General features: G+C 33.8%; 1 protein-coding gene across 1 annotated transcript in view; it reads right to left on the reverse strand.

The window, feature by feature from the left end:
* The window catches only part of LOC119641043 (centaurin-gamma-1A), a 243,715-nt gene that overhangs the window by 119,586 nt on the left and 109,302 nt on the right, over positions 1-14,827 (reverse strand). The gene's annotated exons all lie outside the window — the stretch shown is intronic.

Below are 14,827 nucleotides of genomic sequence, written 5' to 3' on the forward strand. Positions count from 1 at the left end.
CTTCATAGGGGTCCCCAGGAGACCTTTGGGTAATATGATGATGGAAGGAAATGATTGCATGACGATTGTGCAGATAATTCTTCACAAGAATATTTCCTCCCTCAAAATTGTAGCTTCTCTTGATAAATTCAGTTGGTTTTCTCATCCCATTTTTGTCACTTTTCAGTTACTTTGGATATTGAATATATTACTGTCCACTTAATTATCGGTTAAAAAAGCACTTTTATACTTTTTCTAAACTCAAATATTATTGTTTATAAAAAGCACAGGTTCATAAAATAACTGAAAGAAAAGTATAAAGGAGAACGTTCGGAAGGGGAGGGGGGCGTACATGAAAATTTCAAGAAAAAAATCATTCTGTCTCCGATTATAATTTATTCTGTTGTTGAAAACAAATTTTCTCTATTCGGTTGCAATATTTATCGCAACTACTTGTTTACGATTAACACTCTTTCTTAAGGTAAATTTAATTCTCTTAATCCAAGGTGACTCCATAAATTTCTCAACGTTAGAACAAAGCTCTCTCATTTGATTAGTTTGTGCCCTATGATGCTTATAAAACGACCGACAATCTTGTAATTTCATACTTTTTTGTTAAATTCTTTTTTCTTTATATAAATTTCTCTTAATTTTATCCTTCCCGCGTTTATTCCCACCAAATAAATGATTGTGTAGCACTCAAACCTAGAAAAATTACCCCTCACGATAAGGTACATACTGGGTACATACGAGTCTCCGTCTTGCATTCTTGAAAATTGTACAGAGCTCTACAGCGTCATTGTAATCTTTTTCTAGTATTCTATATTCTTTATACATTGAAAATCTGTATCTAATCTCGCATTTTATAAAAGCCATAACAGACATGTAAATGGAAACTACTTTAAGGGCTCTTACTCACTTTCCTACAAGCATTGATAAACTTTATGCTCTACAAACTTATGCAAACTATTTCAACGGATCTTAATTTCTTTATCGGGACGCATTTGTAAGAGGCAGGCCAACTTCCAAAAATTCCTTTGAATTCACCTCTCATGCCTTTAAGATCTATTTTAAAGGTACACGATGCACTAGTTTTAGTATAGGTCCTTTAACAGAATCAGCTGCAAATTATTATTATGGAAATTATGCTGTCTACGGATTTCCTTATATTTATTGAAGCTTCTCCCAGTTCCATTATAGATCCTTAAAGGTGCTTGTCAACTCAGCTCAACCTGGCGAAATTTACGTGACATCACGAGCTACTTAAGCCGCTAAAGAGTAGTCTTAATTTATACATGATTGATCACGAATTCCTTAGTAAATTAAATTAAATAGATTATTACAAATATATATATCCTTACATTTACAGGAGAAAGGCTTGTCACAAACGTTCCTCTCACATATAAAGTTGATAAGAGCTTTCATTTACACACAGGTCTTACCGAACGGTACAAACTTCATTTATTTTTTGAAAAAGTTTTTCGTTCAGACGACTTAGTCAACATAAATTTTGTTATGAACTATGTAAATCAGCCGCGAGTCATTTGGACAAATCTACATGATGTTTACAAACTAATCCCTTTACCGAATTTCTAATTTATCATTAAATTTATTCTTGTCAATGCGCGAGGCACTATCACACTTAGATTAACCATAGTCCATTGGCAGACACGTTCGTAGATTTTACGCTTTTCGAAGAGCAAAAGAATGAGCTGGAATTATGTTCCCAATTCTCAAGAAATCCATTAGACTTTTCTTAACCATGAGGTTGATAATATTTATGAATACAGATATTAGCGAAATTGATCTGAAATTACTTAAATTATTACCTTAGGAATGGGAGCTATCGCAAATCTAAGGGTATGAACTAGACCAGCAGTTATTAATTGCATGCTTTCAGCGAAAACGAAACTCAGCCTTTTCCCGAGCATGCCTTTTGTTTTGTTTAGCTTTCCTTTTATTTTGTGTGTAAGCACGATACTCTATGCATACACTACAATATCCAGTTACTTGAGATATACATTTTTTTATTATATATCCTTGTTTCAGCGCAAATTTACCCAAGCAGATAATGGGCTATCTAGATTTTACATATTCTAAGCAGTCAAAAGGATCATTTATTAGCTCAGGTGGAGTCCTAAAATTTTTAAATTCTTATGCGGTTTACTTTCACTTACGTGACCATATTAAATTTTAACATAAAGTTTTAAGGATACGGCCATACAAAAACAAGCACACCGGCATGAGTTATGATCAAAATACCATCTACAAACGGCACACATGCATGAGTTGTGATCAAAATACCATCTACAAACGGGACACTTGCATGAGTTGTGATCAAAATATATATTGGATCCAATCGATTGTACACTTACTTTGAGTCTTAACTGAGCTCTGTAAAACAGTTTGGTTTGTGCCTTTGCTAGTTAGATACAACTTTACATCTTACTTGGATGCATTTTTTCCGTTCCCTTTTCTTTTTCTTTTTTCTTCTTCATTTACTTATTTATGTATAGAACCATCTAGTGTTATAATGTCATAGCTATTAACACCGCAATAAATGTACACATCTTACAAGTTGATTGCTTTCTTTTTTTATTATTTTTCTATAAGTTTAAGTGATTGTAGATGCATCAATATATTATGTTAATTTTTGTTTTATAAAAATTTTAAATTTTTTCTGTCCACGATATTCGGTGACGTGTTTCAATTGTGGAGGCTGGCCACGCTTTTCAGTAGTCGTGGAGTCTTTTTAGTTAATTTTGTGCTAATGTATGTTAAGGATGTTATGCATGTTAAACAGTCTTAAACAGTCTTAAACACTTCTGACCACTTTGAAAAAATAGAAACCATATAAAACCTTTTAAACAGTCTTAAACATTTCTAAATACCTTTAAATTTAAAAATAATCAACTTTATGACGAAGACCGATGAAGACTAATATGATCTATTGATAAGAAAAAAGGATTTACCATAATCCGGTAACGTCGCTTCCATATGACGACACCTACCAAAAATGTGCCTTTGTAATTGCAAAATTTTAAAGAGTGAGCAAATAAGACTTTTCTTTTTCTTCTTCTTTTGTTATTCAGCAAATTAATAACCGAATAATCGCTGCGAATTGGAATGAAAGCTGCTTTTGAAACTTTAAACTTGATTATTGTACGCTATTCAACTGAGTGCTGTTCCACAGCCCTTACAGACGTTATGACTTTGGAAAAATATACCAATTTGGTTATCTGTTATCAGGTGAAGTCGTATCTTGCGTAAGGTAATTGCCGATCTTGGGCCGACTTAACGTTTTTATTCATTTTTCATTTTTTGCTTTTAGTTGCTGTTGAAGTTTCCATTTGCCACCGTTTACCATTTCATTTTGAAGCAGCCTATGCGGCGTCAGCACAAGTCGAGCTTTCGTGTGTTTCGAGTATTTCGTTAAATGCTGTACGCGATCTTTACTACCTTGGAAATCGCAAGCGAAATAACGGAATGAATATAACTAACCTGTAACTCTACATTTTTAAGAAAGCTAAATGATCCAGTTTTCCCACATTTTTAAAATAATCCCTTCATATTTGACGAGTTTAATGATTATTCCGCATTGCCCCCCGTGAATTGTAAGACACCCTATATCATTCATTCAAATCGAATGATGTTGTAACATGCATCAATAAGTTTTTTTTTTTTTTTTTATTCTTAATATCAGCAGCGATTCCATAATAATTCAGCCATAAAAACCATTAGATGACCATTTAATGACATGTTTTGGGGTCAATGGTTATTTCAAGTATCGTTTAATTTTGCTGAATCCATACAGTAGTAGCTGAATACAGAACAGGAAAATACAAGCAAATAAGTACTTAAATAATTTTGAAACTGCTACTGGCTTGTATTTCCAGAATAGTGAAAATTTTAGCTGATCTAATTTAGGTGTAAAAAGCAATTCTGGATCGGATATATTCCCAATTTATAATGTTTATGAGACTTGGGATAAGCGTCTGTTAATAACCGAATTAAGATTAACGCCTTTGATAATTTCGTAATTAAAAAGTTACTGAATTTTTCAAATATTATTATATTATGTTCACATTTCACCACATATACTTTATATTTTCTTTCCCGATTATAGAGGTGATATGTAGACCAAATCCTGTTTTCGGTCACGCGCGCGCATACGCATGGGAAAAGATTAATATTTATGTTGATTAACAGTCAGCGGCTCAGTTGTAAAATGTTGTTGGGTACATTCTAACAAGTGGTCGCTCATTTAATTACACTCTTAAGTTGTGAAATTCGAAGTTCATCATTCTTATTGAGTAACGCCTCTACCGTGACATCTTTGGTTAAATTTTGTAAGTATCGACAGCGACACATAGCGTCAGAAGTTTTTACTGAAGTGCAAAAGCGTATTTCTTATTTGAGTGGAGACACGGACCATAATGGTAAATGTTATAAGTACATGGTATGTTGCCAGAGGAAAAGCATGAAAATTCTATTATAGCAGGCACAGGGCAACATAAAAAAAGTTGTTTTAAAAACTAACACTAAACTTAAACAAAATAGAAAATACAACTCCAACAATATATATCCCCTTATACACACATATATGCGTATAGACATATAAATTTGTAATCTTATATAGCCACGCCAGTTAGTCGAGTGTACTCTAAAATTGCTTCCAACTTTTCCTTCTACTTCCAATACTATTTCATTTTTAGCATAATTATCATAATCCATGTAATTTTTGTTATTAGAGGTTTGTAGAGGGTACTTGGATCATAATACGTGCAGGTGGGGATATAAGAGATTTGTAGACGGTATTTGTGTTTATATAAGAGGTTTGTAGACGGTATTGGTTTGATTATTAGCTGTTTGTAGAAGGTATTAGTTTGGTTAATTGCGGTTTGTAGAGTACGGCAAACACACAGTGTTTCATATCTCGTGCTTTTGTCGCGAAATATTTAAATTCAAATACTTACATATATGGTCAATAGCATCAAGAAGAAAAAGTTGAAAATTTTCATAGAACCATAGCACACCCTGTACGATATTCCCCGAGCCAGAAACAAATGCAAGTCCCAGTTAAGGAGGTAAGTTCATATAAAATTACTTTAGCTTATTTAATATTGATTTCATCTTACTGCAAGGTTTAGTGGTACAAGCTGAACTAAAAAGATTTTTGGTTAAGCATTTCGAAGTCACTACACTGCTTTAATTATATGACATTTTTTGTACGATTTAGTTTTGCTCTTAAAATAAACTAAACGGATGATTAAACGATGATAATGCTATTAATCATTAATCTTGCATAAAAGCTTTTTGACTTATAAGCAAAAAATTAACACTATGAAGGTTTTGTTTACAAGTTTGCGCAAAAAGTATCCAAATATTATGTGATTATTGGATATGTGTTAAGTAGTCAGAAATTCTGGGCGAAAAATTCAAACCTCAGAAGCCATGCATTGAAGACACCTTTGCAGAGGGAGAACAGCGGATGCACCACAAACTCCCCGCCAAATTTTTTCAATGTTGTCAATTGCAATAGTCGCAATGAAAGACGCTTTCTTTCCTGCTGATGATTTCTGCACCTTTCACTTCAATTGCATTAATAATATGTATGAATGCGAATGGAATAAATTGCCTGACTAAGTTGCCGCCTTTTAGCTCAATATTTTTTTCTAATTATTATGGATCGATTCCATATCGTGTCAGCAACAATTTGAAGATTGAAATCCATTGAATTTTTCACTGTTCATTGGTGCAATGCCCAAATATTTTTTTGTATCCACCTTTACGCATATGTTCAAAGCTACGTCCAATTTCGAGCCACAGTTGCAGGGTGAAATGCGGCAGTGTTTTTCAATTTCTTGATGAAATATATCGACTTTATTGACAAACGGTCAACCAGAGAGTGGCTGGTTTTTTATATCGAAATTTGCAGAGGGTAAGCAGAACCAAATCGCTTACGTGCTGTTGATTTTGATAGAAAATCTTCGCTATAAACACTATAAATTTTTTCACATATATGCAAAGCGTTAGAAAGGCATCTATTGAGAAGAAACGCCACGACTTTTTTCTTTCACTTATTATATGAGCATAAGTAACTTACGTGATTATAAAATACAAATAAAACTTCTACATATCTTTGGCAGTAGCTCGGAACTGATAAATATCTTCAAGTTTAACACAACTTTACCGAAAATGTATAAAAAATAGATTTGCAGACACGAGCAGGATTAATTAATATTAAGCCAATGGTGGGGTGAGTAAGAAATGGAAGGCATACTTTTCACCTGCCATAAATATCTAATACTTATATTGGTGTTCATAGCAGGATTATTCAATTATACTTTTGTTTATTACACATTGAAGCCATTTCGTTTTAATATTAACATATTTCATGTTAGCGTGTCTCATATCTGATCTTGCAAAATGATAGCAATTTATAATCATTAGTAAGTAAGTAAGTAAGCAACTTTGCATTTCGTTTTAAAAAGCCATATTTGCCTTACTTGGCAAATGCCTTGTTTGAATTCTTCCTTTTGCATAAGGACAGCACGTTTGAAGCTAACAAATCATGAAGCATGTAATGTGAAAAAAAAAAATAAATGCAAAAACTCTATTTACTGTATAGCGAATTGTGAACACTCAGCAGTTAATATTTTTCGCTTAAATCCAATCTATCTTATAGCTCCGCATACTGCAATGTAACTGAAACTGTAACGATATATTAAGGTACATAGTAATGAAGTTCGTTACGTTAACATCGAAAAAGGTGTGTTTATTGCGCCTGGATAGATGCCACAAAAACTTCGTAAAATGGATATATTTTGAAAACATATTTACCGGAAGCATAGACGTTTTATGGGAGGAAGGACTAATTGGCTAAATGACATCTCTGAAAATCGCCGTGAAATTCATATGAAAACTACGAAAACATGGCTGGTTTACAATTTGCCTCAACAAACAATTCATTCCTCAGCCCTAGCATTTAGCGAGCAGTCATCTCTCGGACTTTCCCTTCTGCAAACGTTTCAAGAGCCCACTTTCCTGTCAAGAGATCCGTGACTGCTGATCCACGTTGTCATGGTTCTTAATGCTAACTTCTATTTTTATGGAACTACCAAGTTGAAGAAGGTCCGGGTGATCCGATTCAATAAAAATTACCCTTTTCACGGGACAAAATTTGAATAAATATAACGATGAAATTCTGGTTTTCTTCTTTCCTTCAAAGATTAAGATCAATGCAAGAATTTAAAAAAAAATATATATATATTTTTTCATTGCTTTTAAATGTTTTTATTTGCCTTTGCAATAAGCATTTGTCTCAGTATTTACGTAACTATCTTTTTAAAAGGGAACCAACGATTTAACATTGTCTCTTGCATGAAAACGGTGAACAGCTGTGCGGAATATAAAGAACTTATTTTTGGATGTTACGAACAGACTATCGCAATTAATACGACCGTAAGTGCCTGTAAGAAAGATGCAAATGATTTAACTAAAAAGAAAAGGAAAAATTTGTTTCTATGTAACATATAACTTTTTTAAGTAATAAATTATGGACTCTAATAACTCGAAAAAATAGGGAGAGTGAAAAACGTCAAGGAGTAGAGCACTGCGTATTTTCGCAGCCAATTGCTATAACCATTAGTAAGCGAAAGCATGCGAGAAAGTTTCGTTCATTTATATGGCAGGCTTTCGGTCAATTATTTCCTCCATTTGTGCTATTTTCCCTGATATTAATTTCTATGTGAGCTCCATCTTTCATGGACATCGGTAAAAAAATATATATATTGGTATGTGGTTCGTGCCATTAGATCGTGGTTTTATTTACATTCAATTGCTTTATGGGTAGAATTATTTACAGTTTGACATTCTTAACTTAAACTTTCTCTTCGCCTCATAGATTTTTTTCCGAATGACTCTGCCTTTCGCAAATATTGTATTTATATACACTTTTACAAACGTATTACTATTGTTTAAGTGCATGGCGCCATTTTTAATCCGGTAATCCGCTTTTCTGGCAGTTCATTATCGTCGACCAACAGCTGCATGATACGCCAAGAATTTGCACTTGGTTATTCCCTCTCTCAGAAATTTATTTTCTGGGATAATCAATTAGATGGAATGAAACTAGATTCGTAAATTTGAAACTATATATAAACTTTCTCGAATATATTTGATGACCGTGGACGCGAGGTTATTGCGGTTTGCTCGTTCAGCTTGACCCAACAACCACACGAAGAAAACGTTTGGATTCGCTTCTCTCAATAAACCTTTGAGGACGTAACAGTATCTTAAAACGATAGGCGTAATTTATTGTTCTATAGAATTTAATTGAAATATATATATATATATATTGCCCAGGCAATATATACCTTTGAAAAATTGAATAAATTTGACATATTTGAAACGAAATGGTATATCGCATTATGAATTAGTATGAATCAGATTGACCCGCTCCGCATTATATGGGAACCGTAGAGTGAGAATCGGAAATCATATGTTAATCAGTTGGATTTGTTTTGCCCTACATGAAAATAGCTTTCTCAGAGCGCCAACATATAGGCGTGGAAAAAGCTTACAAGCACAAAAGGCAACATAATATTTTAAGTACAATAAAATTATCTTATCGCAATTTTTTCACTATTTAAACGAGAAACAGTGTTCACTATTTCCAACATGTATTAAGTGTTGGTGGCTTAATTTCCACGCAAGCTGATGACACGGTTCTAATACAATCCAAAATAGATAATACCTTCCTTCTATGGTTAAATAAGAGTCTCATTGTTGCCATTTTTTAAATAATTTTGTTAGATCGCCAGAATGCAGCTAATTGAGTTTTATTAATGTTTTTCATTACGTGAGAAGTTGAAGAAGGATTTTTTCGTCATTGGTTTTATCATATTCTTAAAACAATTAAGTTGATGGAATATTGTTGAGCGTTATAGAACGGTTGACTGCGTGTAGTCAACAAAAATCCTTGCCAGGATATGTTCTGATCTATCTGAATAACACGAAGATCGCGCAAATTCAATTCGCTTTTCCGTTTACATGAAGAAATTTTCAAACAGTGTTTGCTGCAACTGTCTACGCTTCTAAAGGAAACATTTTGAGAACTCGGTTCTTGGAAAATTTAGACATTGCTTCGAATTTGGTAGGTTTAGCTATCAGGAATTGCTGAAATATAATATACGCTATCTAATTAGTAGTCATGATTTTATCATTTTCTTCGGAACAGAATCAATTGGCAGTAGTTTTGAATCTAATCTAGGGAAATTTTCGGTTGACCTATCTAATGCTCTTGGCAAGCAAGAACTAAGAACGCAAGTGTCCTTTAGAAAATAATTATGCACATATAATATAATTATTTTATAGAAATTGTTTACAAAATTCATTTTTTACTATTTGCTACGAAGTCTCATTTGACATTTTTTTTTGTTTGCTAATTGGTTAGGCGTGCATGAATTCTTCATCACTACTAGGAATGAATAATGATCCTGACAAACTTTTCCTATGTACGACTAGCTTTTATAATAAAGCAAAATCAAGAAAGCATAAAATTTTAATGATGTTTAGAGTAAAATCAAACAAGAAATAAAAAGAATGCGCAGAGATGACAAAGAAAAAGAAAACAAAAAGAAGACAAAAGAAAGTAAATATAAGACAAATAAGAAGTAAATAAAAAAAAAAAATGAAAACAAAAGCAAATAACAAATGCAAAAAAAAAAAAAAAATTTGGTATCCACCAACTGAACCGTTATTAATTACGCGGGCAAAACATATCGCAGCCTAGAAGGTCTATTGTACACGCGCACTCCGCTAGCCCTTTAGTTGTAGGATTTTTATGAATCCTGCCATCTTCTTTGAATCAGAACAACATGTCGTGTCCAGCGTTGTAGAATGACTGCCAAACACACGATCTGATCCTGCAGAGGGGCTCACATTCACAGAGAATATGATGGGAGGTTTTCCTCGTCTCTTGGCAGAATCTGCATGAATCGGCATAGAATGTTTTCCAGATGGTACCTGAGGGAATTATGACTAGTGTAAAAGCCGGTGACTAAACGTGGTCTGATTGTTTTTAATTCCAGCAGTTTATGTGTCCTACCGCAAAATTTTTTAAATCTTTTTGCCTGCCGTTGTCCTTCACATTTCTTTCAATGGCAATCCACTTTATCCTGTGCCCATTGTGATATTAGTCTATTAATGTGGTTTCACATTACTCAACTCAACTAAGGGCGTGCTTCTTAGCCGATTATCTTAAGTGGCCGTCGAAAGTAATTCAACCAAGATATATGCTATAACTTATATACAGTTCTTCGCCTGTTAACACATTGTGCACATATTATTTCAGGTAAATTATCGGACGCAGATTGTAAGTTATAGTTTTGTGCTTATTGTGGATCAGATTCAGACATGCAGTAATATGCAGCTCCGTAAACGCCGCCTGTTGATATCCTTCTCTTTAGATCTCGATGCATACAGGACGATAGTTTCAAAGCAACCAAAACTGATTATATATTGCACAAACAACAATGTTAAAGTTTTAAGCACCCAAAATGTGTTCGATGCGCTTTATAAAGCTACTACTGTCAACATTTATTTCTTACCGGCATTTAGTGTACGCTTATTATATACTGGCTTCTACCTCTTAGGCCCAATTTTACATGTCCGCGGCTTAAAACTAAAGGAAAGGAATCCGTATAGATGGAAGGACAGACGAACGGACATTACTTAATCGATCCAGAATCTTACTAACTTAACCTAACACATTAACCGGAGATTGACGAAGACGAAGAAACTTTTTTTCTTTTGTTGTTCTAGATTTTTGCTTGCATTTGTTATGCTCATTAAAGTATATATAGTGTTGCCTTCTATTGGAAATTAATGAGTGGAATGAGATAAGAAGCTAACGCATGTCCTTATTTTATGATCAACTACTAATGTATAATTGTATTCGACTGTAGCTGAATGTTTTACATCCACCACTTTTATCTTGAAGGTAATTAAAAAAGCAAGAGGTTTCGATAGTTTATAATAATTACAAATTTTTTATTTTTTATTGTAAAAACATCTATGGAATATAAATGAAAATTCTTATTTTCTTATCTATGGTAACTTATGAGTAATCACTAAAAAGCCCAATGTTAATTAACAGATTATTTATTAAAATACTTTACAACGTTTTTTGCTTACTGAGATTGTTGTGGGTATAGAAATTCAACCAATAGCCTCGAAAGTTAATCAGCATGTATTCGTAGGAGAAGGCGTGGTAAGCTTCAAATCTCTACGCGCCTTCCCTTGATGATGGTCATGAGTGTAATATCCGTAAGACCCGGGACGATAATCAGCTTATTTTATCAAAATAGAAAAAATGAATCTCTTCTGGAGCTATTTGTCGAGGCACTCAAAATACGTTTCAATTTTCGCAATGACCTCCTCATTTGATCGAAACGTTTGCAAAGGGATTTACGGTTGAGAGCTGAAGAGTATAACGAGTACAATTCGAAATTTAAGTCATGCATTTTTACCGGTGGAGCCATCTAGTCATGACTCGAATTGCTTAATCACTTTTTCTTCGATATTCGGAGGCGCCCATTCTTTGTCATTTCCCCCGTTCCGTAAGCTAAAGGTAATAATATATCCCTGCTTCTTCTTCTTCTTTTCTAAGATACGATGGATAATAATATAACATGCGCTACAAAAAGCCGCCCATATCCTTGACGGTCAACTATTGCGTTTTGGGCACTTTGAGCGGTTCTCACTTCTTAGCGGACCAGGAGTGCAGTGTTACTATCGCTCGCCACGTGCCGTATGAAAAACATTTTGTTTGTGTTACAGATTCAAAACAAGCTACGAATTAATAACATGTTGGTGGTTTTGTTGGTGGTGGGTTTGTAATCGCGACACACATTTGAAATCCAGTCTTCTTATATCTAAATTTTTGCGCAACATGCATCGCCCGCCCCTTGATAGTTTTAGCATGTCAGTGATCTTTTGCAATTTCATATTTAGTTTATAGAGAATAACTATCATGATTTTTCGGCTAAATTATTACTCTCGATCAAGAAGAATAGCGTTAACACTTCTTAGGCAAATGCTGGATTTGAACTGCATTTTTCCCCATTAAAAAGCAATCTTTGATTAAAACGTGGAGTTTGGATTTTTGCATTCATAGAAGCATTATTTAATTAATTAATGACCGAAACGGAATGAAACTTTAACAACCTTCTTATGACCGTTAGTACTTTCAAAAATTATACAGCTTTTTGCGTCGAGACAACATTATGTGTGTCAGTCTCGATGCAATACCGATTGTAGTACTTTATGTAGATGTCAGTCCATAGTCAACGAAAATGTGTCCCCGTGCTCAACATTAACTAACACTTTACTTTAAGATGAAGTAAGTATCCTCGCAGACAAAAAAGAAATTCCTTGTTAGTAGTTATTGTTACTTGGGGAGTTGGGGGAATATTTTTATATAATTTCCTATAGATATGCTGTCTAACATACAATTTATTGGCAGCATTACTTGAAATGTCGAATACATGTAATATTATATGTATTCGACTCCACTCCATTCTTTGATCGTAGGCAAAAAGCTTTAAAAAGCAACAAACACAAATACAAGCTATTTAACTGTTTTCAAAATTACTCCTCTTTAAAATGAATTTTCTTTACAATATGTGAAGGGTGAAATCTAGACAGGTTATGAGCTTTTATTTACCACAGAATATTGCTTGAATGCTTTAGAAAGCAATACTTTATTAGAGGAAACGGAAATTTGAATTTCTTTCTCACTAATTATCTTACTTTCGTTCAATAATAATTAAATAAACCAACTTTTACGTTTTTTTATTTTAATTTTTAACTGAATTTTATTTAAAGTAGGCAAACGGCCCACCGAAGTTATTCATTGATTTGTATTTTTCTTTATTTAAATCATTTCCGTTCTCCACGCAATGTTCGATTTTCATGTAGTTAGTTATATATATGTGTATATATTATTATCGAGGCAAGAACAAAACTAAGCATAATTATCTTATAACGAAAGGTAACGTTATAATATATCATTGGCATTCACTACAATAATTGCAACAACGTCAGCAACAAGCGTAATAATATCCCGAAAATTTCTCACAAAAGGAACAGAATAACGTATCTAGTGCTGATCGTTATAGTAATTCGTAAAGTTCTCAACACTCTTAACAAAGAAATTCAATTGCGGAAATCAGGGGAAACATTCGAAGTTATTGGTGGTATGGAACAGACTTTAAAAGAATTATGCGAATTATTGATGCACATTATCTCACCCGATGTATACTCCGTGTTGGATTTTATGTCGCCAATGGACTTATGAACTTACTCTGTTAGCTCATGTTATACCAAAATAAACTGAGTTTGCCTTTTACTGAAATCCCCGCCATCGAATTAGTAGCCGGTATTTCTGGCGAATTTGAAAAACGTAAAGGGATGCTTTTGAGCACACCATTGTTTGTTTGTGTTATGTTTTATTTATCGATTAACGTATTATTAGCGTTTTAAAGCAAAGTATTTTACTTAGTGGCAATGTTAATATGATATACAGTAAAAGCTCCTTATTCACGCTTCCTTTATTCGTTTCACCATTCGCGGACTAAAAAAATTCGACCCAATTCCCATATTTGCGGCTATAAATTTCTTTATTCGCGGATTTTTTGTGAGTGGTTCCGGAATTGTTTTGTTTCTGAAGTTGAAACTTATTTTAAAAAGATAGAATTTAGACTTTAAAGCACTTCTAGTTTGGGACAATGCACCAGGGCATCCTCGCGAACTTGAAACTAAGCGTCCAAACATAAAAGTGACATTTTTACCTCTCAACACGACGGCTTTGCTACCTATTGACCAAGGAATAATCGAGGCCTTTAAGCTCTATTACATTAGACGAACGTTCAAAATCATAATGGATAGATAATATGGAATGTAATCCTGATATGAATGTTATGGAATGCTGGAACATGAAACAATCACTGGAAGAACTGAAGCCATACACGTTGAAGTCATGCTGGAAAAAACTGTGGCCTGCTCTGACTGCGGAAAATGATGAAGAGTCTGTGGAAGATCAAACTTTGACTGCACACATAACCCAAATCGCGAATGGAATAGGACGAGATGGGTTCGAACAGATAGAATCAAGTGACATTCAGGAATTGCTTAAATCGCACGATGAAGATTTGACTAAAACCAACTTGGAGGAAATGTTAAATTCACCGTCCATTGAGAAAGAATCTTCAACACGCACTGGGAACGTGACATTTAATTTGGAAAGTCTTAGTGAAGGTTTAAGAATGGCAAATGAGCTTCGCGATTTCTTTATGAACATTTATCCGTCTATGGAACGAAGTCTTATTTTAAAAAGCAAATTGCTAATGCGACTGCTGCGTATCAGTCTGAATTGAAGGAGCTTTTAAAAACTGCCAAGCAAGAGAAACTTACAAAATCCTTCAAACCATTGCCTAAGCAAAAATTTCAATTAAATTGATTTTTTTCGCATTCTGAACCCTGTTCACGGTTTCTGTATTCGCGGCATTTTTATGGAACGTATACCCTGCGAATAAGACTACTTTTACTGTATATATTTATTTATCTAAACGAATGAATAGAAAAGGATTCGGTAGCCGATACTTGACGCCGGTTTTTTAACTAAAAAAGATAATATATATATCGAAGTCTAAGAGATGTTCAATGTTCAGTTTTGTGTCATTTATAAGTTATTAGGTATAATTTCTAAACGCTATGTGCGATAGTGTTTGAAGGCAAGAATAGCAATAAATGAGGGAGTAAAAAATGAAAAGAGTAAAGGAGC

Source organism: Glossina fuscipes, unplaced genomic scaffold (assembly GCF_014805625.2).
Source record: "Glossina fuscipes isolate IAEA_lab_2018 unplaced genomic scaffold, Yale_Gfus_2 142, whole genome shotgun sequence".
Lineage (NCBI taxonomy): Eukaryota > Metazoa > Arthropoda > Insecta > Diptera > Glossinidae > Glossina > Glossina fuscipes.